Source organism: Siphateles boraxobius, unplaced genomic scaffold, assembly GCF_051911475.1.
Source record: "Siphateles boraxobius isolate OS27281-9 unplaced genomic scaffold, OSU_SipBor_1 61, whole genome shotgun sequence".
In the NCBI taxonomy this organism is placed as follows: domain Eukaryota; kingdom Metazoa; phylum Chordata; class Actinopteri; order Cypriniformes; family Leuciscidae; genus Siphateles; species Siphateles boraxobius.
Genome location: NW_027509188.1, coordinates 5,338,215 through 5,364,873, shown reverse-complemented (window position 1 = coordinate 5,364,873; position 26,659 = coordinate 5,338,215). Strand labels below are relative to the sequence as shown.

Genomic DNA, 26,659 nt, shown 5'->3' with positions numbered 1-26,659 from the left:
AGTATTGTAACTTAATACTCCCAGTTAAGCAGAACTAGGTTGTAGTGTTTCAGCATTCTGCTGTGAGCCTGCTTCGTTTGTTTTCATAAATGGTAAATAAATCAAATTACAATAAAAACAGCAAAAAGAGTGCGTGTGTTGTTTATATTGCTGTTTATAATATTCGAGAAGAAAGTCTGTCTAGCTTTGCCTAGTTCCTTATTGAAAGCATGGATGCTGTCTTTGTAGATGACTTGTAGATGTAAAATGGACTACAAGTTTTGTCTTCCGCCACATGCGCTCTGCTTTTCTGCATTGTCTTTTCATATTTTTCACTGCTGTTGAGTTTCTCCAAGGTGTTTTTTGTCTGCCATTCTTCTTCCTGACTTTCTCAGGAGCAATATCATCAATTACACTTTTAACTTTTGAGTTAAAAGAATCAAGGAGAAAATCAACAGAGTCAGCTTTATACTCCCAGTTAAGCAGAACTAGGTTGTAGTGTTTCAGCATTCTGCTGTGAGCCTGCTTCGTTTGTTTTCATAAATGGTAAATAAATGAAATTACAATAAAAACATTTATATTATTACATAATTTATATCTAAATAGAGGATATAATTCACTGGGTAATATTAATTCACTAAATAATATTAGCTGGAATATAAGATTGTCAGGAAAGTAACAAACAAAACAGCATATACGTCATTGCATTTTCCAACTAGTATGTTATTAATTATTAATAATATTTTTGTAGGTCTAGATCATGAAATGCTTTCTGACAAAGTGCTGTTTATCTATGCATTTTCACAGAACTATATATAGGCTACTCAACCGCGATCGCGCGTGCAGATAATAAATAATTAATTTCCACAAAGTGTTATATTTAGATGTGTATTAGCGAAATAATTGCTATGTAGTAAATGATAATATAATCTAGGGTGTTTAAACAAGATAATCTTGTCAAAAGTTTCATTCAGTGGCCGTGCTTGAGCATTCCTGATCATCAACCCAGTGAGTGCTCAGCAAACTTTTTTTCGAGACTAATGGTGAGCAAATACAACAGATAAAGAATTAAATTCAGCGCTTTTATTTTCAACATGCACTCATTCATGTCTGTTTTATTTAATTCATGTAAAGTTACATCTTTATTGGGGCAGGACATGACGGATTACGCTACGTGACTCCATGAGTTCGTCTCAATTTTTGAGATCCAAGCTGCATAAACTATATCAGGCATTTATGTCTCAAACCTCATTTCTGTATGCCTGTTATGTTAAATAAAGTTGAATAATTAAAGCAAAGCAAGTACCTTACGTGTGCACAGAGTTGTTGTTGACTGATCTCCTCAGACGCGGGCTGCAATGGCGGAATTCTCAAAACGGCCACAAGATGGCCCCGTTTATCGGCAAATCCGATATTACAAAACCGATACCCGATTATGGGAAAATGCTTAAATATCGGGAAAAATATCAGTAAACTGATACATTGGTCTATCACAAATTTAAATTTATATTAGTTGGCTTGAAGTTTTTACTGTGGTTTCAAAATTGGAATTGAGAATTGTGAAATTTCACAGGTATCTAAAATTTGGCGTCATAAGCCCTATTCGAACAGGACTAGTTTTCTAAACATTTAAGTAATAATTCTTATCACTGGACGTCTGTGATTTCATTTACAGATTCCGACGGGACTAATATCTCCGTGTTTATTACAGAGGTGGGTGTTTGTTTTCTAGATGTGGCCACTACAGAAGGTCATCGATTATGTATATGTCTTACGTGGTTATTTATCATTTTATAAATATATAAGAATATTATTTTATTTTATTATAAAAACCCATATTTAAGTAAACTTTTTATAGAAGTGGCTAGGGCTGTAGTCAACACCACCTTTTTCGGGGCCAAGACCAGGACTAGGCAAGGCAAGTTTATTTATATAGCACATTTCATACACAATGGTAATTCAAAGTGCTTTACATAGAAGAAATTAAAATAATCAAAAGAAATTAGAATAATTAAAACAGTTTAGAGTAAAAGATAAAATACAGAAATAATCAAAAGAAATTAGAATAATTAAAAACAAAAATAAAATACAGTACAAACAGTCGGACGAACAGTGGCACAGTGCTCATTCAGTAAATGCACAGCTAAATAGATGTGTTTTGAGTCTGGATTTGAATGTGACTACTGTAGGAGCACATCTGATCTCTTCTGGAAGCTGGTTCCAGCTGCGGCTGGCATAATAGCTAAAAGCGGACTCGCCATGCTTAGAGTAAACCCTTGGTATTTCTAGCTGATGTGATCCTAGTGATCTGAGTGATCTGTTGGGTTTATATTCAGTGAGCATATCTGCAATGTATTGAGGTCCTAGGCCATTGAGTGATTTATATACCAGTAATAATACTTTAAAATCAATCCTAAATGTAACTGGCAGCCAGTGTAAAGACCTGAGGACTGGTGTGATGTGTTCATATTTTCTGGTTCTGCTCAGAATCCTTGCAGCAGCGTTCTGTATGAGCTGCAACTGTCTTATGGTCTTTTTGGGAAGGCCAGTGAGAAGTCCATTACAATAATCCACCCTACTGGTGATGAAAGCATGCACAAGTTTTTCTAAATCTTGACTGGAAACAAAACATCTAATTCTTGCAATATTTTTCAGGTGATAATATGCTGATTTAGTTATTGCTTTGACATGACTACTGAAACTAAGGTCTGACTCCAGAGACACACCAAGATTCCTGACTTGATTTTTAGTTGTTTGACGCCAAGACTGAAGGTATGTGTTCACCTTGAGAACTTCATCTTTGTTTCCAAACGCAATGACTTCAGTTTTGTCTTTGTTTAACTGAAGGAAGTTTTGGCACATCCAATTGTGTACTTCATCAATGCATTGGAACAGAGAGTTAATGGGGCTGTAGTCGTTAGGCGATAGGGCTAAGTAGAGCTGTGTATCGTCTGCATAGCTGTGGTAAGCGATTTGGTTCTTTTTCATTATTTGGCTCATTGGAAGAATGTACAGGTTGAATAGGAGTGGTGCAAGAATTGAGCCTTGAGGGACTCCGCATGTCATGGGTGTCCACTCAGACTTATGGTCTCCAATACTCACATAATAACCTCTCCCTACCAAGTATGACCTGAACCATTTTAGGACTATCCCAGAAAACCCGACCCAGTTTTCCAGCCTGTCAAGAAGTATTTTGTGATCGACAGTGTCAAATGCAGCACTGAGGTTGAGTAGTACCAGCACTGATAATTTGCCTGTATCAGTATTTAAGCGAATATCGTTTATTATCTTTATGAGCGCTGTCTCTGTGCTGTGGTGCGGTCGGAAACCAGATTGAAAATTGTCAAAGTGTCCATTTGAGCTTAAGAATTTGTTCAGCTGATTGAAGACAACTTTTTCAATGATCTTGCCTATGAAAGGAAGATTTGAGATCGGTCTATAGTTGTTTAATATGGTCTTATCCAGATTGCTCTTTTTCAGGAGGGGCTTGACAACTGCAGTTTTCAGGGAGTTTGGAAAACTCCCAGAGAGAAGTGAGGCATTTACCACTTCTAGGAGATCTGCTTCTAAGCTGTGTAACAAATTTTTGAAAAAAGATGTGGGAAGTGCGTCAAGGACGAGCTGATCATTTTTCTGATATTATTGATTTTCTCAGAGAAGAAAGAAGCAAACTCACTGCACTTTCTCACTGAGAGCATTTCACTGGGAATCTGGCTTGGGGGGTTTGTCAGTCTCTCTACAGTAGCAAAAAGAGTGCGTGTGTTGTTTATATTGCTGTTTATAATATTCGAGAAGAAAGTCTGTCTAGCTTTGCCTAGTTCCTTATTGAAAGCATGGATGCTGTCTTTGTAGATGACTTGTAGATGTAAAATGGACTACAAGTTTTGTCTTCCGCCACATGCGCTCTGCTTTTCTGCATTGTCTTTTCATATTTTTCACTGCTGTTGAGTTTCTCCAAGGTGTTTTTTGTCTGCCATTCTTCTTCCTGACTTTCTCAGGAACAATATCATCAATTACACTTTTAACTTTTGAGTTAAAAGAATCAAGGAGAAAATCAACAGAGTCAGCAGATATGCTTGGTGTTAAAGATATGGCCTTCATAAACAGTACACTAGTTTTCTCATTTAAGCATCTCTTCTTGACAGACACAGATCTAGCTTCAATGGCAGGAGAGATCAATATATCAAAGAAAATACAAAAATGATCAGACAGTGCTACATCCTTAATAACAATCGATGAAATGTTTAGACCCTTACTAATAAGTAAATCTAGAGTGTGTCCACGATTATGTGTGGGTCCATGTACATGCTGAGTCAGATCAAAAGTTTTTAAAACAGTTTTGATTTCTTTTGCCATATTGGTTTCTGCATTATCTGTGTGAATGTTAAAATCTCCAGCAATGACAAAGCAGTCAAACTCTGAGGAAATTGTTGATAGCAGTTCTGTTCAGTTCTCAGCAAAAGCTGGAGAGTATTTTGGAGGCCTGTAAACAATGATAAGTAAAATGCGTGGAGCACCTTTTAACACAATACCCAGATATTCGAAAGACGGGTAATTCCCAAATGATATTTGCTTACATTGATAGACATCTTTATAAAGAGCAGCTAAACCTCCGCCTCTTCTGACAGTTCTGTAGACACTCATAAAAGTAAAGTTAGGAGGGGCTGTTTCATTGAGAACTTTTGCACTGCAGCTGTCTTCAAGCCAAGTTTCATTTAGCAACATAAAATCCAGGTTGTATGTGGTTATTAAGTCGTTGACTAGAAGTGATTTATTTTTAAGTGAGCGGATGTTTAAAAGTGCTAACTTAACAGACTAGTCGAGTCCGAGTCAAGACCGAGCCCAGGACAGGAAAAAAAAAGTCTTATGCATGACATTATCAAGACAATCATTTTGGGTTATTTGATCTAAAAGCAAACACAGTGTCACCACACCCAGGATTTTTAAGACATTCCCCTTGATATCATATAATCTTCTAATCTAAAGAAAAAAGAATGATGACATACGAAATTAAAACACCAACCCACTACTATTACCAATACCACAGTTGAATAAATGAGACTCCAGATCACTACACACACACAGTGATAACATGTTAACAACAAAGTTAAGAAATTCTTTTAATCTTTTTATTTTTTTTATCTCTATTATTTTCTTGGATTCTGAAAAATATAAATTGTAATATAGTTTGAAATACATATACATACATGTGTGTGTATGTATGTATGCATGTACGAACATACGTATGTTATATTTTATTTATTTTGTAATAATATATATATATATATATATATTGTATATATAATGTATATATAGTGTGTGTGAGTTCTAATATTAAAGTGTTTTAGTACCATAGCACTTATTTTGTATTTTATTTGTAGAAAGTTTGGTTTCAAGAATTGAAAAAAAAACACTATAATGTGTTTATGCTTCAGTTACTATGTGTCAGCAATTATTGACAGTGAATCTGGATAAGGAATATAATAGCTCTAAGTGTAACCTTTAATTAGAGCCTAAAATTAAGACTGTAGAGCAGTACTTCTCAAAGTCCGGACTCCGGTCCGGAATTCAATCCGGACCCGCCTCCATTTCGTATTTCAAGAGCACTAATTGTGTGTAAGGGATTAAAAGTGTGGATTTCCTACTTTGATAAATGCATGTTAAAATCATTTGTTTATTTTATTGTTATTTTTTTATGTATTTTTTGAGATATTTAAAACGAAAATTAAAATTAAAACGAAATTAAAATGAAGGCGACATATTTAAAGTTTTCCTTCGTGATTTAGTTGCCATGACATTCAGTGAGCGTATGACTTTTGACGTAATCGGGCGACGCGACACTTCACCGCAATAAGCGTTTGAATGGGTGTGGAGGATGTCATTGGAAAAGGAAAAGAAAAGAAAAGGAAAAGAAAAGTTGACAAAGAAAATAGAGTTTTCAAAGATGATTGGACAGAGAGGTTCACAGATATCCCAAGTCTCCCGGAAGTTCCAGGAGTCTCCCGATAGCGGCTCCCTGATTAGCCCCCAAATTAGTTCAAATCTCCCGGAATCTAGAGCTTGCGAGCTCCAAACCGTGTAGCGAAATGTGCGTGTGTGCATGTAAGTATATATATATATATATATACTTTGCTCCGTTTCATTTTCATTTATTTCAGAGACGTGCAGGACATGCTTGTGTCTCCTGCTGCTAGTTAAATGTGAATCTTAGTTTGCGCTAGCTTACTCAAGATTTTGAAGAGTAATGTTAGAAGCTGGCTGTTGCCAAGCTTCTCAATTTAAAACTGAAGAAATCATCACCGATGTCAGATAACATTACCCAAATGAACCACCTTTCAAGCAAATATGACACACAGACACAGCTACTAGCTACCGTCATACATAAGTTATCCAACTTCCCAAGTCTCCCGGAAGTTCCTGGAGTCTCCTGCATATTGATAGCGGCTCCCTGATGCCCGCAAATTAGTTTAAATCTCCCGGAATCTAGAGCTTGCGAGCTCCAAACCCTGTAGCGCGTGCACGGCAGAGAGGACAATTACCCCCCCACCCATCAACAACAGTGGCCAGTGGCCCAGACCGAGACAAGTCCGAGTCCGAATACCGACAAGTCCGAGAACATAGAAAAACGATTTTGTCTAACATCCCCCTTGGAAACTAGGGCTATAACCTTATTTATTAAGGTTGCATGGGTCAAACACAATTCCAGAAACTTTTTTTATGGTGGGGCCATTGAAGATGTTGACAGTGCAAGTAAAAATGTAAACCACTGGCTCAAGCGGGCCAGTAAAAATGTATCCTTAGCATTAAGCCTTGCAAATACTTAGATGTCTATAAAATTAAATACACTAAGATGTCTATAAAATTAAATACACTAAAATGTTGTCACAGGATCAGACGTAAAAACAACAACTACTAGACCACTGATTAACAGATTGCTGCAACATACATGTTACTGAAAGTTTAGAGTAAACAATCATTTTAGGTAAAAATAATGATGTTGAGATACAAGAGAAAAATAATTAAAACAGCAGAATAACTCACCAGAAAATACGAGGTAAAAAACCAGACAATAGACTAGAACCAACAGTGGGCTATTTATACTAAAGCTAATGAATCACATGACAATAAAAAGAGGAAGACAAGGTTTATTAACACATGAAAGGACACAATGACCTCTATTGGTCATCTGGAATTCATGGCAATTATAAAAAATCAAGTTCTTGTTTTGTTGTCCTTTTCCATAAGAAACTTACTTGCATGTGCCTTAATGTTTTTTTTTCTGCCTCAGTCTCAGCAATTAGTGGCGACTAATGGCTTAAATGAAGTTTCAACTAGAGAAATCTTTAGTCGGGGACAGCCCTAAAATGTTGCTTATGTTCCTGTTGTTGATATGCTCAAAAATATCCTGCAGCCATGAGGATGTATGATACTCTATGGTGTGACCAATGATTGTTGAGGAGGAGCAGCACTTTTGATTTGCGGGTGTGTCTGGCAAAGTGTTGGAGAAAGGCAAGAAAGTCTACATCCTGCATTCACCCTGAACTATTAGCAGAACCAATAGAGCTGATGGGACCATTCCTCACAAAGTGGTCCTGGACCTTCTTCCAGGAAAGATGAAGGATGGGGGGGATGCAATAGCCTTGTGCATTAACAGCAAGTGCAATAGTGACCAATGTCCCCCTCTCCCCAGAGGTCACTGCACCGACCTGGCTTCCCCTTGGTGGCGATAATTTTATCTGGCACTTGGACCGTCGTGGTACCTGAAATTTAATTACAAACTTTGATTAACTTTCATGAACATTTGTAAGTGTTTATATACCTAGATGTGTGTGTATTGTTAGTGTTTATATATAGTTACATATATATTTACTTTATTGTTTTATTATCTGTATTAATCATTTTGTTTGTTTGTTTGTTTGTATGTTTTTTCATTATAGCTGGGTCTATGTGTGTGCAGTGTTTTTATATAATTACATATTTACAGATTATAAAACTGAGGTGAATAAATATTTATCTGTATAGGCTACAGTATGTATTTATTATCAAGATCTATAGTTTATTCAATTTTATATAACAATAGATTTGTCTCATGTATTTTAAACCAATGAATCATTGTAACTTTTTTTAGTTTTAATGAATTGTAAATTTTAACTTTTCCGGGCTGGCAAGTGTCAATCCCTTAGAAGCCGATGGAGGAGTGATCCAGCTCTCAGATTTAATCAAAAATATCTTAATTTGTGTTCCTTACGGGGTCCTTAGGTCTTACGGGGTTGGAACAACATGAGGGTGAGTAAATACTGACAGAATTTTCATTTTTGGGTGAACTAGCCCTTTAATGCCTGGCTCACACTACAGGAGTTTTAAAATCCTAACCGATTTTGAAATCTGGTTGCAGCACACACTTAAGGAGAATCTTTGCAGGTTTTCTTCCCTCAAATCTTAAACATGCTTATAGTACAAGATTTGAAAATTGCAGCGCATCACACACTACACAATGTTATTAAGATTAGCGTGCCAGAGGAAGCACCTTGATATGATTCCACCATGATCACGTGATCTTACGCAACAGATCGGAAGCGGAAAAGTAAACGAAATATCTGTCCTTCATATCAAGTCATATTCGTGAAAAGGTTGCTGTGACCAAGGAAAGCAAAATCTTTAAAAAATCATCCTTTTAACATTTAAGGATATTTCTAATGAATGGCGTCTCTATGAAGTGACGCATCAGCTTCAGCGTTGCTGCTCAGCTGAGCCTTATAAAGTGGAGCTCAAAGTTAAAATTAAATATTAAAATAATTAACAGCTTGTTTCATTACTTACATCTTAGCAGTCCCTCCCCGCCAGGGTATTGTTAGTGTCGTAACAATGTAACTGGACACTGAGTGACAGCCTGTCTATAACACGCAGAGACGAGCAATGACGATACTGGTGAAATATCAGCAGAAAGCCTCTCGTATAGTGAGATTCGAGGATCTGAACTAATTGTTATATATAACAATGGCCTAACAAGCTTATTGTCAAGTTTATGTTCTGTTATTATATTATGTGGACCTTATTTTCACATTGTATCTTCTGTTTACTCCGTTTCAATGCGCTTTTTAGTTTCGGCTTCATTACTGAAAATGTACTAGTCTTCGTGCCTGCTAACAACAGCATAACACTTATTTATTTAGCAATACATAAATAAATAAATAAATAAATATAATGCCACATATCACGCTGTTGACTCACTCAAAATTACCTCAATGGAAATGCCTTCACCACGACAGTCCTACTTGTTTCTTATTGGCTATTGTGACAGTACTGACGTAATCACAATCTTGCTCGTCCCGATAAATATCAAACATGTTTGATATGATCGGGGCGAGCCCGATTTGTGTGAAGGCAGATCGGGAGGTGCAAAATTCGATCTGTGAACGCCTCACATTACCAGATAATCTGCGCCGAACATCGAACCGATCGAGGTCCTCGAAAAGATATTTTCTCCGATTCTCGGGAAATCTGGCATAAATCGGCCTAAAACTCCTGTAGTGTGAGGCAGGCATAAGATAAAATAAGACTTTACTGATCCTGCACTGGGGATTTTTACATGTTGCAGCAGCTTCACAGACAGTGGAAAAATCAAATGTAATGTCAATGTCAATAAAAATTAAGTGCGTGAGCTGCATGTTGAGTGTTTTTTACTGTAGGCCTACTACACTGACCTTAGGAGACAGGCCATAATAAACACCAGCTGGCCTCTTAATATAAGCCTCCAGCTTCATCTCTTACTCCACAGAGAAGACTTCAGTATGTGATCTGTTCCCTGGTGGTCTAGTCTTCTCTCTTCTGTTCTGTTCCCTTGGGGTCTAGTCTTCTCTGCCCTCCTCCTGCAGTATCTGATCAAAGTGACATGGCATATTCGCTAAGACGGATGTTCCTGACAGAAACGCCCTCTCCTAAATGTCTGGCTGAATCAGACCTCTGTCTTTCTGACCCTCACTCATGGCATATTCTCTTGGTATAATAGGACATAAACATGTTTTAATAAATGCTGCAACAGAGAAAATCACCACATTAGCAGCGGGACGAAAGTAAAGTCCCGACTGGAACTCGTGATATTTAAACCCAAATTACTTGTATACTGAAAAACTCTGACAAGGCAAACTTTATGATGTGTTACAGCACTAAATAACCCGGTAGATTGATCATTACTGTGACACATAAAATGAGAAACACAACTTGTAATTAGAAAAAAAAAAGTACTGCTTCAGTAATTTACTTACCAGACTCGAAAACTGCTTTCCGGACTAACCGCGGAAAACCATGACGAAACCACGTGATATTTGGTAGCTGCGTCACTGGCTGTGTGCTGAACGTGCTGTCATAGCTTGAAATGCAAATGTAGTCAGAGCTCTGAGAAAATCGTTTTGTTACTTTCGCCCCGGTTCTCCCCATATCTTATGTCTTTAGATAAACTACTGTCCCTTTGGAAGACTCCAATGTACAAGGCGAAACTATCGTCAGGAGCTCCAAAGTCACGGTCTCTGCGTTATGCAAAGTAAATCAATTATTAACATTTGTTCATGCTGGTATAGCATTTATATACTTGAGTTAAAATTAAGTTCAACTTTTTCCTATGACACTCCTCACTGAGTAAACTAGGCTATAATTAATTGATACTGATACGTTAACAAACTTTAAATAATAGCTATGTAACCATGTTTCATTTAACCATATACTGTAGATGAATAACAAAAGCAATTCAGTGATATAGATAAGATAAGAGGAAGATAGCCGACTGCTTACCTTCCTCTGTGCCCACACCGGATCTGACGGCCCGTCACCGCTGATTGACGAAGATGACAGAATCTTCTCGTCAAACGCATCCAAAATTATAGGCGTTATTCATCACCTGTCCTTTTCTGCTCCCTTGACCTATATTCTCCTTTTTTACTGCTGACTTTTAGTCCACTAAGCGAGTGTTAAGCAGTTTTATTGTCAAATTAAATTTTATGTAACTATTTGACAAATAGCTGCTAACAGGTTTCAAATGTAGTGAACAGTCATTTTTGTGGTGATGTTGAGAAATATAGAATTCTAACTTCAATTAGTAACATAATGATTTTCTCATGATGTGTATCATTATAATGGGGATATTGTAAAAATGTTGTAACTTCTCAGTAATGATTTCATGTAATTTAAGTGTTTGACTACATTAATCAGAATGGCATATTTAATCTAAATCTTTACAACAGAAGTAAAACAAAGTTTAAATCATTGTTTTATTTATTTAAACTGTTATTGTGAACATGAACTGTATTTATGATTAGGACTTATAATGAAGATTTACGGTTTTAGATGCATTATGCTATGCGTCATTTTCACTAAACGGCCCATCGCGCTCTCTGGCACGGACATTTAAGAAGGGATGATGTTTGCTTCATGTGATAGGCTTGGTGAGTGAAATTATATTTGTATTATCTTTCTGTATATGTATAATTTTCTTTAGATTTTCTGTCTAAAAGTGACCAAAAAGACATGTAACTCCAGCTCACCATCGGTGTCGCCAAACTGCTCCATCTCCAAAATGTTTGTACGCATGGGTCAGAGTTTGCGTGCAAGTGCGTAAATTTTCCCGTCAAGTTTGTTTTTATAAATCACAACTTGTGCGTCGTAAGTCGCGTACGCCTCTTTCAGGGCCTGTTTTGTGCGTACGCAATGTTTATAAATGAGGTCCCTGAACATTAGCGAGAAGCATACAACAATAATCTGGCAAAGAAGCCAAAAACAGGGAGGCACTAAATAGCATGAAAGACGAGCACAAAGAGGAACAGGTGCGGTTTCAATCAAAGACCAAAGAAAAATTGTGATAGCAAGGTGGAAAGGAATGGAGTGGGACGGGCGAAAGAGAGAGAGTGTAAAACCTAACTCATGACACTGGAATCTGCGAAGCTCCTGTTATCTTCAGGGAAACAGTAGGAAACCACTGAAAGTGTTGTGGTTATTGTGGCTATCAAATATCCTCCTGCCAGATCAAACTCTCACATAGACAACATCTCCAACCTCCAGGATCAACACAACTCCATTAGAGGAAGTCAATCTCAGGCCGATAACCATACGATACAACCACACGCTCTCCATTCTTATAAATGGATGCACCTGTTGGTGTTGGGCCATAACCGAATACAGTGATTCTGAACATGTACGCTCCTTTCAGTGGGGCTGTGAAAATACCTAAATCAAATAACAAGAGATACAGAATCAGCTGTTTCCTGTATCCCTCACTTAAAGGGATAGTTCACCTAAAAATGAAAATTAGCCCATGATTTGCTCACCCTCAAGCCATCCTAGCTGTATATGACATTCCTCTTCAAGACAAATACAGTCGTTATATTTAAAAATGTCCTGGTTAATCCAAGCTTTATAATGGGAGTGAATTTTTCAGAGAAAATTTGGAGCCCAAAAAAATGAATCCATTATAAAACAGGGCTCTCAAGCTTTAAAAGACAGGCTAGAGCAGGGGTCTCCAACACGTCGCTCGCGAGCTACCAGTAGCTCGTGGCCTGATTGGAGGTAGCTCGCCAAGGGGTCGTTCACATATCGCGTCTTTTGCGCACTCAAGTTCGTTATTTCAATTGAGGAAGCTCATAATTGAAGTGACGCGCTCATTTTTTCCAGGCGCAGTGAGATGAAAAAATCCATTAGCTACTAAAACTTCTTTGTCATTGTGGAGAGCGCAGTGCATGGTTGCATAGCAACGACAGACGCCACGGGAAAATCAGACCGAATTTTATTATGATAAAAGATAAGTTAATGTGCATTGTAAACGTCAGTAATTGATCTTTTTTTGACTCATTCTTTTTATAAAAATTATTTAAAGGCTGAAATATGCGAGGTTTCTTTTTATAAATCTTTTCTGTCAAAACTTTATTTGAACTTGTAGGCTACATATTAGTAGATAACATGTCGCAAGACACTCCTTTAAAATCGGGCCATCATTTATAATGTTGTTATTTTAATGTTTATGTAAACAAAAAGTGCATATTAATGCTAATTATATTTGTTATTTGCTGGTTTTCGACATAAAACTTGGTGAATTGATGTTATTGTGTTGTATTAGTACTTTTTGAACAGGATTCTGTGATAACCGTGATCATTTTGGTCACTATAATCATGAAATGAAATTTTCATGCCATTTCATCTCTAGTTAAGATACACTATAAAATCAACTATAATTATGTGTTTAATATGCCAAGTACAATTTTCTATAAAAAAATTATCTCTGATTCTGTTCTTTTCTTTGACATTTAAATAAAAAAAAATGTATGTAACAAAGTTAAAATTAATGCTTTTTGTAGAGCTTGGAATACCTAATCACAAAACGTTGTAAATAAGGGTGAAGATATTGTTCAATACATTGTTTCAGGCTTCACATGCTAGTTATTTGTTACCAAGTTTTTTTTTTCTATTGCAGTCTAAAGAACAAGTTTAAAAAAAATGGATATGCAGTTTATATTAAATAATTAAGAGGCAAAGACAAAACCAGTTCAATTTAATTGACTTTATTTTTCCGCCAACCTCTCCAACAGCAAAAAAAAGTGGTTTGACCTCTCTCTGGCCTCTGCTTCCCTCCTCTCATCTGCCTCCCTCTGGTATTTAATATCCCCCTTTAGTAGCTGTAGGATTGGATCCTCTCGCTCCCTTCTCCTTTTCTCTCCTCTGTCCCTGCTCTCTATTTGCTGCTGTCTCTCACTCTCTCCTCCTCCTCATCCTCGTCTCTCCCTTCATCTACCTCTTGTGCAGTGCTTGGCCCTGGATTTTCCTCTTGGATAAAGGCAATAAGGCAAGGGGGCGAGACTGCTGCAGACTGCCCTAATGCCTCGTCCATGAGGGCAAACCAGGGCCAATTTGGGTCAGGGTATATTCTGGCAAACCGTTTGCCAATCACGTTTCGCAATCGGCAAAGCAGATCATAGCACAGGCCGTTTACCAACACACGATGGATAACTCGCAAAGCAAAACGTTCCTGGCTGTTTTCCCAGCACATCACTATCAATACACATAGAAAGCAAAAGGCTCGAGACGTAAGAGGCGGGGCAATCGTTTAAAATTTTCAAATTAAAAGTTTGTTTAAATGCAACATTTAGTCTACTGTAAGCATAATTAAACTCGTGCGCATTTGCGTCCATTTTTCCTTTTTTATCCAAAAAATTGTTGTATTTTTAAACACTATTGAATTCCAAACTTTGGAACTTTATTTAGTTTAAACTTTATTAAACAAAATACAATATTAGATATAGATTTTTGCTCATTAAGTTTTAAAATTAAAAAAGGACAGATTAAAGTCGAAATGCCTCACATCAATTGCAAAATGAAGCACTGCATTCAAAATAACAAACACATCTCAAAAACAAACATTTGTCTTGTGTTGCAAACACCTTTGCCATTATATTGTATTTTTTGGACATATCACACAGATATTTAAATGTTAAGCTGCTCTTCTTTTGACACATCTCTTATGTACAGTTTTTGAACAGTAAGATTTTTACGTTTTTTTTCGATTCCTTAGGCAGAGATTTTAAAAACAAGGCTCATTTTGTCAAAACACTACACATAATTCACACATCTATGTTGTGACACAAGTGGCAAAACATCTCAGATAGCTTTTGCATAACTAAACACTTTACAATAATTTGGCTCACACATGGTTCATTCAGTCGGATTCTGTTTGAACCTTCTTAAAAATCTTCTCAACCATCTTAAACATTTGTAACATTTCTACCTTTCTAATGATACAGTCTGGGTTTGATTTTTTTTAAGATTGTGTTATATAAACCAAACATAATTTTGAAAAAGGTGATTATTCCAAAGCCTATATATTCCATATTCTAAAGCCATGATTGGATCGTGTAGCTTAAAGCAATGAATGTTTGCACAGGTGAGGAGTGTCATAGAGAATAGGTTATTATATATGTTGATTGACAACCTATCCAGGGAATAGAATACAGAGAGAGTAAGAGGGGGCGGGACTTGGGAGCTGTAAGACAAATACAGAGGGAGTGAGACTGTGTCTGTTGGGCTCTGTTAAATAAATAAGTTCTTAGCAACAAAGTCGTTCTAAGTGAAACTTATTTTGACAAGGAGTTAATGTGAGGCACTAATGAATGTGGCTTTTTGATTGGTTGTGTTTGAAAAAGGAAATCAAGATACTTCCTGATAGATTTTTGTGTTAGATATAGAATTGTGTGTTTATTATATAAGTGTTTATTATGAAATAAAAAAAAAACTGAGAATAAGTGTATGGTTTTGCAGATTTGGTGTGTGATTATGGTGTTTGAGTGTCGGGTTTCAGAAATTGTGTGACAAATAAAGATTTGGTGTGTAATAAGCAGTCGAAAAAATAATAATAGGCGTTTTGAATTCATTCTATTGACACCTGCACTATAGCCACTAGAGGGCACTGTTAGTGTTTTCCCAAAATTTAGCTGCTGGAGGCTCTCCAAACGGAGATGCATGTTCATCACTGACTTCAACCGGGTTTGTAAATAAAGACACAATGTATAATACATATTATGCTAATAAAAATGAACCTTTTAAGGGCGAGTGAAGGCATGCCATTGTGGGATGAGGCATGAGGTTGCGGGTTTGTGCACTCATTTCGAAAGGACATAAAACAAATCTAGGGTTAGATTTATTTAGCAATTTCCATTATTTTATACGATCCCACGAGTCTCCTTAAATTTGGGGAAGGAAAGAGAAGAATCGCGTTATGGATGCGCGTCACACGGACCGTTTATCCGTTACTCTAAACAGCGCTGTGAGATCCAGAGTGAAGCACTTTAATTCAGTAAAGAGCACAAGTGACTCGGATATTTAAACAGATAAAACAACGCTGACAATCAGGAGATAAACACTACGCAACGATAGAATAATTTTCCATAGATTTATTTTACTGTAACTCAAACTGCTTGGTATTGCGACAGAAATGTACGATATCTAATTGTATTATATTATTAATGGAGACATGTATTAAATGTAGGATAAATGTAATATATTACAGTATTTTGTGTTAAATCTAGCTTTTGTGCATTTACACTAAAACCCCTGTTAGTTAATTGTTATTCAGTGGGATTGAGGTGCTATATGGGCGTATGTGTGTTTACTGTTGTTATTAATATATATGCTACTGTGGGTGTCACAGTGGGACAGATACAAGAGGCGTGCGGATCCATGTGCAAAGCTTTTAATCAGCGAGATGCGTTCAAAACAGGCAGATCCTTAATCATGAACAAACAGGCAAGGTCGGAACCAGCAAATACTCATAGTCGGAAGGCCAAGCAGAGGTATCAGAGGCAGGCAGCCGACAGGGAGATATCCAAAACAGAAAAGTCACAAGACGAGCAGGCAGACACAGAAATGAACACTCAGTAAGGTTTCACAATAGATAAACAATACTCCGCAACCAGAGAGCTCATGAATCGGTGATTTATAGTCCCTGATATTGACTACAGGTGTGGAAATAATCAAAGCAATGGAGTATGGGAAATGTAGTCCAAAGTTGCCTGTAACTGTGTGCGCAGTGAAAAAGTCTTAATTGTGAACAGGTAACCTCTAGTGGTGATAGGATGGAAACAGCAGGCGTAGAATGTGTCACAGAGCCCCCCTCCTAGGAGCGGCTTCCAGACGCTCCTAAAACAATATAATCCAGGTGGGAGGTGAAGCGGAGGCGGATCCGGGGGTGGAATGGAGGGCCAGGGCGGAGCAGGCTGCGGAGGCGTCCCCTCGGGTAGATCAGGCGGCTTTGGTTCGACAGACGCAGTGCGAACAGCCTCTGCAGACATGAGGTGAAGCTCAAGCTGTACTTTGGTCCACCAGAGCTCGTCAGCAGACCACAACGGAGGCCCAGCTGGATCATGGACCCCTGGCAAAGACTGAAACCTAAGGAAAACTGGGAGATAAAACATAAACAGTGTATTCACAGCCCGTCGGGTCGAGGCCGGCAAAGCAACGGGTTCAATCAGAATCTCCGTGGAAGTGTCTGAATCAGCATACAATTCAAAATCAGGTTCATGAATGGAAACTAAGCAAATAGGCAGTTCAGAAAACTCAGGGATAGTAGTGGAGGGGTGTAGCATGAGGAAAAACACATTCTGACCAGGGGCGGTTCTAGACCCTTTTTAGATTTTTTTTTTGTTTGTTCAATTTGCACACTTATTTTCGAACTCTCAAAGTGCATCAAATTAATTAATTTACTTTAAAAATGTTTACAGTTTTCTCCTAAATTCAGTTTTCTACATAGCTGTTTCAGTGATGCAAATTATCATTCCTTGTTGATGTGCAAAAGTCCAAAGATATCTTTATTGCTAAATCCTATGTAAATTTTTGTATGTAAATCTTACTTTGTTCTCAAATTATTCTGGGTTTAATCTAGTTATTGCATTCCCTCCCCACCCCCCAATCACTAAACTAAAGTGTGCTTCCTAACTGTAACATGTAACAAAGTCTATCTCGATGTCTACCACTAGCACATACACGTTAAAAAGAGGCTCTCTGGCCGCGGTTCTCAGGGAGGACGATGTTACAGTGGACAACTTGGCCAGGATTTTCAAGGTTTTCTCTCGTAAAAATGATTTAATCCTAGAACGTAAAAATAAACTTTTTTTAGACTAAATTCAGTATAAAAACTTTTCAGATTCTTCCGATTAAGCTTCATTTTATAATTGCTAATGTTTTATAAGTGTTAAATATACATTTAGCCTGAATGATATCGAGCCTAAATATAAAGTTACATTAACAACGCAAAAGCACAACCTGCCTCATGGCCCATGTCAGAAACCAAACCTGCAGTCATATAAACCTGAAAAATTAAGGCTGGGCGATTTTTATTTATTTATTATTATTTATTAGAATTTATTGTTTTGGCAGGTTTTTATAATTAATCAAGAAAATCGAGCGTTTTTCAGTAAAACATTAGCAACCTTTAAGATTCCAATGATGCCGACCGTGTGATGGCGCAGCTGATCAACGCCTCTGGTGTCACGCATTCCTGGAGTGAATAGAACAAATAAAAGAGATTTTTACTAAAACTAACTTTTAGTTTTTAAGTTGACTAGTTAAACATTTAAAAAAAAAAAAAAACTAATTGTTGGTCAGTCGTTCTAAAAAAAAAAAATCAAGTTTACTGTACACTGCTCCGGTGTGTGTTCACAGTGTGTGTGCGTCGTGTGTGTGTTCACTTCTCACTGCTGTTTGTGTGCTTTTGGATGGGTTAAATGCAGAACACCAATTTCGAGTATGGGTCACAATACAATACAATACGTAACGACTTTTCACTTGCATATTAAGATGCCTTCTTCAAGACACCAGAGTTTCCAGTCCTGGAAAGCTAATGACAATTTGTTGGTCCAAAGTATAGCGTAATATTCTTACTCATTTGTATTCTGATCTTGTCAGAATCAGAAAGAGCTTTATTGTCAAGTGTGCTTGCACACACAAGGAATTTGTTTTGGTACTGAAGCTTCCAGTGGACATATACAAATACAAATACAAATACAACATGAAACATAATACTACAAATTATAAGAATAAAAAATAAAAATAAAAATATATGAGAATAAAACTATCACAGTTGGGTTTAGTCAGAATAGACATTTTCAGATTTACAGATTATGAACCTATTTACAGTGTTTTGAATATTATAAATAAATAAATCTACATATAAGTATCACCTGAGTTGTAGGATATTGCACTAAACAGTGGGAGTATTGCACTTACAGGCATATGCCTTGGGAGGAGTGTTAACTGTTCAGAAGGGAAATGGCCTGTGGGAAGAAACTGTTCCTGTGCCGAGATGTTCTAGTGGCCAGTGATCTGAGTCTCCGTCTTGACGGTAACAGTTCAAACAGGTGGTGTCCAGGGTGAGTGGAGTCTGTGATGATTTTACCTGCTTTCTTCCTCACTCTGGAAGAGTACAGGTCCTGGAGGGATGGCAGGGGGCACCAATAATCCTCTCCGCAGTCCGGACTGTCCGTTGTAGTCTCCTGATGTCTGATTTGGTAGCTGAACCAAACCAGACAGTGATGGAAGCACACAAGACAGACTCAATGACGGCTGAGTAGAACTGAATCAGCAGATCCTGTGGCAGGTTGAACTTCCTCAGCTGGCAAAGGAAGTACAGTCTCTGCTGGGCCTTTTTCACAGTGGAGTCAATGTGATTGTCCCACTTCAGGTCCTGAGAGATGATAGTGCCCAGGAACCTGAATGACTCCACTGCTTCCACAGTGCTGTTCATGATGGTGAGTGGGAGGAGTGCTGAGCTGTTCCTCCTGAAGTCCACGATCATCTCCACTGTTTTGAGCGTGTTCAGCTCAAGGTTGTTATAACTGCACCAGGCAGCCAGCTGTTCAACCTCCAGTCTGTAAGCAGACTCGTCACCGTTTGAAATGGATGAAGTGGAACCATCTACTAGCCTATGTAATTTGCACAATATGTGAAATTATGAATGGAAACTGCTCGAGGGCAACTTTTTTTACGATGCACCGGGAAAAAAAAACTTGTGCAACAATTAAAAAGCCAGTTAGATGGAAACAGCAAATCAAAGTTTTTTTATATGCATATTCTTTGTCGATAACAAAATATTGCAAAAAAACTGGATGGAAACTTGGTTTTTGTAATTTCGTTTCGTTTTTTATTGTCTTCACCGACTGGCTATTGTTGTGAAATGAGAAATTCAATTAAAAAATAATAAATGCAATCAAATAAAAATAAAACAGACCGCAAGTGACATCACTTGTGGAAGTGTAGGTGTCTAAGAGTTCAAGCCTGAAAATTCAAGTGCATGTCTGCAGTTAGACCCTATTGCTTTCAGTAGCTGTGGTCAATGGCATCAGAGCTTCAGCATCAGAGCTAACAGGTTTTTAGGAACTTTTATTCATTCATAGGCATCTTCCCATTGTTTTGTTGACATTGTATCAGTATTTTATTTTCCGAGTCATGCTCTGATTAAAAATGGCTACAGGTAATGCCAATCACAGACATCTAGGCACCAGTAGCTTACTAGTGCAACCATTTGACAACGACACAGTGTTCCAAAAATAATGACATTCAGTGGTTAAAACAATGTGGATTATTATTATTTTTTATACTGTAGATCTTTCATCCGTTTTCTACTACATATTTCAGTAAGAGACATCATGTAGCACACAAGTCCTAATACCCATTGTTCCCTTTAATCTATATAATGCAGTCTGCTGGTCATTTGAGCTAAATAAACCCCAAAAGCGTGATCAGGGCACCGATGCAGATTTATTTTGCTGTGTATAAGGTACTTTTCATACTTGAATAAATGAGAGGGTGAGAATATATGGTATGATATTGGAGGTATTAAAATGCCAGGTGTTTGTTACCTGGATAGTCTATCTGATATTTAGCATAGCTATTTAAGGAGAATATTTATGGAGTAGCTATCAGTATCATAAAAGCTGTGTAAAGTTTTTATTTTTTTATTGCCTGTGTAATAAATTTGTTATTTTTATCTGTGTTTGTTACAGGAGTGATGGACAGTCCCGTATTGGCACGCTGCTGTCGCAGTCTAATTGGCTGTAGACAGTGTGTTGATGTATTTGTTCAGGAAGGTCAAGCATGTGTAAAATGCAGGTCTGCCATTTCAAGAGAATCAATTGTGGTTGTTGCTGGGCCTCTCTGAAGTTTTAAATGTTATTAAGGCCTTAGATGAGCAGTACAGCTCGGCCTGAGGTTGCAACGTTTAGTGTAGCATTCTGAAGTATAGAACGTATGGCAATATGCACATTTTTAATACAATATAAAAAGTGTTTATTTGCCATGTGTTTATTACCATGTTTTGTACTTTAATACTATTTCTAATCTGATTTGCATTGTGAATGTTTAAACAATTCGTTGTAATGTTTTTATGCATCAGGTCTGTTGACTGTTTTGTAATAGTTTTTCTCAGCATTCTTGATGCGAAGTCAATGTTTGCATGTAACACGTTAATGCAAATATGTAGTTTACACTAAAAAATACAATATGCAAACTGAAGGATTTTAATATTTCATTGTAATAGGTTTGTTGACTGTTTTGTAATAGTTGTTGTCAGTAATATGTAATACTTTAATGCATACCAATTTGCAGTTTACACATTTCACAATGCAATGTAAACTGATTGTTCCAGGCCATGTAAACACCATCTTTTTCAAACCATGGCCATCTGTTTGTGATTTAAAGACTTAATGTTTTAAACATGTTCTGTTTGCATGCAGTGGCATACTGAGTAAAAAAAATTAAGTTGTAGTTCATTAACATTTAATTTATTAGATTATTTTGTCATTACCAGTTTGTTTTGCTTTAAACTGACCAATACAAATCATTGACTTAAATGATCATTTGCTACCAGAATTTTATCCAATTTCACTATTATACTTATTATACTAATATTTTATACACTCCATGCTACAGTAGGCAAAATGATTAATGTACAATGACACAACTTATTGATGTCGTGTTCATTATTACAATTACAACAAAATAAAGCAACTCTTGCACATCTTCTGGTGACATCTATGCACATCTTCTGGTGATGTTAATTAGCTCAGTTAAACAGTCCTGGAATGGGTGGTAAAGCCCATTTACAGTACAGTTCAGTACATCTCCAAGGTCAAAATAAAGGATATTAAATTCTGTCTCTGCCCTAATTTTATCCTCCTCAGACTGGAATGGGTCAATACCAAACGATGATGGAGTGGTCAATCTCTGTCCCATTTCCTGACGGTACAGCTCAGCAGATTCTGATGCACTTGGCAGAAATTCCGCTAAAATCCTTGTTTTGCAGCCATCTCTTGCCAGCAGATTGGGGATGCCTTTGCCTATAAATAAAGTTGAGAAAAATAAATACTGATAATACTAAAGTAAATAATGCTGGTTCACTTTTTTTTGGTCACACCTTTGACATTTGTCAGCAAACCATATTCTGGCAACTGAGTTATTGAATGAGTATGGTTTTGCATTGTGTTATCAATGAAATGGGTTATTGGATTCTATTCAAGGTAAAAAGACATGCTGATGAAATATGACTGTAAACCCAGCTAAAGTCATTTTTGTGATTTACTGTTTTTTTATTATTGTTTATTCATTTTAATATGCATAGGAGAAAAAGTAATAGAACAAAAAACTAACAGTAGAAACAACAAATGTCAAATACATTAAATAAAAAGATCAACGGTATTTAAATATAACAAACTGATGGAAAATACAGCACTGATGCATAGAAGGGAGAAAAAGTGTAATAAAAGTAATAAAATCAATGTCCTGTAGTTATAAATAGTCATACATTTTGTAATGCATATCTGTGGTGGCCAAAAGGTTAGGTCTATAAAAGGCATCCATATTTTTCAAAAAGTACTGGCCTTGTTATTTAAGTTGTAAGTGTACTCTTCCAATCGTAATGTTTCATTTAAAAGTTGTTTACAAAGATCAAATGTTGGAGGCATTGGTTGGTTCCGGTTGAGAATTTTTTTTTTTTTTTTGCCAAGTATGATAATATGCCAAGCCTCTTTACAGATATAGGGTCAAATGTCATGTCCAATAGTATACCAAAAAGATATTGTGCTGGTGTATTGTCCAATGAAGTTTGCGAAACCTTGGCTGTGAAATTCTGTATTGCTATCCAGAAATATTTAAGTTTCCTACATTCCTAAAAGATATGCATCACTGATCCTATGTAGGTTTTACATCTGTGACATTTGGATGATACATTTTTCTCAAAGGGGGGTAAGGTAAATCCTATGCATACATTTATAGTTCTGTTCAGCTATTTTGTTACAAGAAAATGAGGGGAAAACTGTTCTTCATTGAAATTACACCCCAGATCTCTTTGCCACACATTTTAAGTGTAAATGTAAAAACACTGTCCAGCATACCTGTAATATTATGACTGTTCCATGCATGAACAAATCTCTGTACTCCAATCTGGCTGATCTGGCATGTAAGATTGGACACACAGTACCTCATCAACCCATCCTCCATGTCCAAAGACTCCTGGTCAACCATTTGGATAAGTGCACTCTTGATTGGGAAATTGACCCGCTTATTTACTTCAGGCCACATTCTCTCTACAGTGTGGTTCTGTTGATAAAGAACAATTTACACAATGTAAAGCATCAGTGTTTCCTCTAGAATTTTGTCCAACTGTGGTGGCAGGCCCATTTCCCCAGGGGGAGGGGGCGTGGCCCATGAGTGATATTCCCATTGGCCACGCCCCCTTGCCCCCAGGTGTTTAAACCTCCCCTAAGCATTATAACATGAAAGGCTCCAAAAAGAGCAGCAAAGCAATTATGCGCATCGCGTGCACAGAATGATGCACTTGAAGCAACGCGAAGTCACAGCGTGCAGCACTTCGCATTGAAAAGTTCAAAGCACAAAGCGAAGAGAAGAGATTATATCTATCTATGCTTAGTGTATTCTATCTATGCAACAGTTTATTGAGCCTTTTTTTAAACAGTTTTAAATTGCAGTTACAGTGCGCATGAAGAACACTTCACAGTGCTCTCTAGTGTTGTAATCTAACAGACACCCGGGAGAAAGGAATTTGATTTAGAAAGCGCTACAAACTCCAGCGAGATAAAGTCATTTTATGCAAACTATAGACCTTTATCTACAAATAAAGTATAATAATGGGAACATTGGATCTTGAAGAGAGTGTCGTCGTGTTACTGTCGTAACCGAACGCGACGCGCTCTTTGAATGCTGAATGACTGAGGAGTTTCCTGAGGAGTTTCCATTAACTTTAACTTAACGACTTAAATATTAATTTTTACCACACATTATGCTATTGAAAGACTTTAGAAGTCTTGGAATATAGTCCGAAAACTTTATTGTGCTTTACAATGTTGTTTATGCCTTTAGTGGGGCTTAACAAATAACAAATATCGGACCTCACCGAGAAGCTGCAGCCGTGGCGGGATGGTTTTAGGTGTGGCGGCCCGCCACGGCGGAATGAATGCAGAGGAAACACTGAGCATAATTTAAAATCAGACAGTATAAAATGTTCTGACACAACAGCACAACTGCTACATCATAAATGGATTATTATAAATAAGCTATTTATGCCACATACATGCATCTAGGGCTGAAGTTGTAATGACTGTTTCTATTTATAATTGTACTTACATTATTCAGTAATTCTAAAGTTTAGATAGACCTACAAATTATTTTCCCTTCTTTATTAATCTCACCTTAGTTGATGTTGTCTGGAGGTAAGGTAGTCTCTGCTGGTTATGTTTGTATTCTGCCAACATTTCCTGCATGAAGAGGGTTAGGTACAATTCTGTGCCATGGTCCACTCTGACCTAGTCCCACATCCCATGGGAAAGGACAGCTTTTCTAGGAAGAAATAAAAAATAAAGTTAGAATTTAACATTAAGGTACACAAAAACTATAAACATATGATAATATAATATTTCATCTTACTTGTACACCTCTTCATAAATGGTTAAATTGTTCTTTATTGGCATAGTGGAATGGCCAACAATGTTCTTGCTGAAGCCATCAATCGCAATAACATGTGTGACACCAAACATGAAAAGCTTTTCATTTTGGTCCATATGGAGTTTGTGACCCACATACTCTGCATTGTATGGGACCGGATTCAAATTCCGTGCTCCCTGAAATAAAATTTAATTAGGTTACATACAGTTATTTTAGCAAGTATGAAAGTAGTAAGACTTTTTAACATTCTGCACTAGTTAGTTTTTAGTAATAGTTTTTTCCCCCCTTACAACAGAATGCAATGGAAACAGCAAAAATTTGCAACACCACACTCAGGTATTATCTATATGTAAAAAGGCTGATGACCAAATAGACACTGATGTATGATTCCACAGTGTATAATTATTTACATGCAAAGACATGATGATGTGTTTAACTTGATAAGTAATGTATTATCCCATCCAACTCTACCTGGCATCGAGCCCGGTGATATGGTTCATGCATTTGTGCCAATGTCTGTCCCACTCTGACCTCTGATGCATTAACACCTTGTGCAGCAAGGTAGCCCGTCATCATTTTACGCCCGTAATATGGTCCAGTCTGTAAAAAAAAAAAAAAAAGATTAAGATATAAGATTACATAAAAAACAATGCATTACTGTTGCAAAGCTTTCTCTCATATATATATATATATATATATATATATATATATATATATATATATATATATATATATTAGGCCTGTCAAATGATTAATCACGATTAATCACATCCAAAATAAAAGTTTTTGTTTACATAATATATGTGGGTGCACTGTGTATAATTATTTTGTATATATATAAATACACACACATGCATGTATTTTTAAGAAAAAAATATTATTTATATATACAATATTTATATTTATATATAATATAAATTATATATAAATATATATACAGTATATACATGAAAATATTTCTTAAATATATACAAGCATGTGTGTGTATTTATATATATAAAATAATTATACACAGGGCACCCACATATATTATGTAAACAAAAACTTTTATTTTGGATGTGATTAATCACGATTAATCATTTGACAGCCCTAAGATATATTTAGTAGTAAAGTAGTAAATCTTTTTCAGATGCAAATTTTTTTAATGCATTTTACAGCATTTAACCTAACTCTATTTGTTATTCAATGAACTATTTGAGTTTTATTGACAGGCAATCTGACTAATCAAATGCTGAAATTTGTCCACCAAACAAACCAAACAGGAGTTTAATGGATTAACATCAGTGGACTTGAACTCGAAAAATGGTCGATATTGACATGTTTTTGCAGTTTAAATAATATCATCATGTTCATTCATGAACATTTTGTGTTAGTAGAAAGAGATGATCGGATCACGTGACATTTGAAAGAATATTCAAATGATATTAAAATTTGAAAGTATATAAAATATAGACATATTACATACATAGTATATAGACCCTGATTAGGTAAACTTCTGAGTATTACTGGACTATCACATTACAGCGTCATCATGCAGCATCTTTGAGCGTGATTTACAACAACCTTATTAATTATCTATAAAGATTATCTATAAGAATTCTGAAAAATGACCACTTGCGCATAAAGTTACATTAAACAATTTCGGGAAAATGCTTACCTCTACCACTGCTCGTGAAACCGCCAACTCTAATTCCTCGTCGGAGATGCATTTTCTCTTGAGACCTCTTTCAGAACGGAATTTTCTTATATTTCGCTCTGAATTCCCCCTCTGCATTCCTAGCTCTGAAAAATGATATGATATTTCTGTGTCTGTGTTTCCATTTTCATACATAGTCATTATAAGGTCTTCATGTGTCGATAAACTCATGGCAACAGCTGAGTGGAAGATACTGCATGCATTCAAACGATTCAAACTCGCGCGGGTTTGTTCTTCTGGAGTTTTATGATGGTTTGGCAAGCCAAAGTATAAAGGTACATTAGCGCCACCTACTAATCTGAGTGGTACTGCGTATGGAACAAGAGACAGTAAGAAAGATGAGGAAGAATTAAAATAAATAACACTAGATTATATCCATAACTACTGTTTTTTTTTAGAAATTTAAATAATATTTTAAGTCTTGATTGTCTTGACCCGTTTCCTAATAATACTTTTAGTAAAACTTTATCAATTCCCAGCCATCTTAATTAATGAATTAAC

General features: G+C 36.6%; 1 pseudogene; it reads right to left on the bottom strand.

Annotated features, from left to right (window-relative positions):
* Positions 1 to 16,627: 16,627 nt before the first annotated feature.
* LOC143718480 (uncharacterized) lies at positions 16,628 to 26,280 on the bottom strand (annotated as a pseudogene).
* Positions 26,281 to 26,659: the final 379 nt, after the last annotated feature.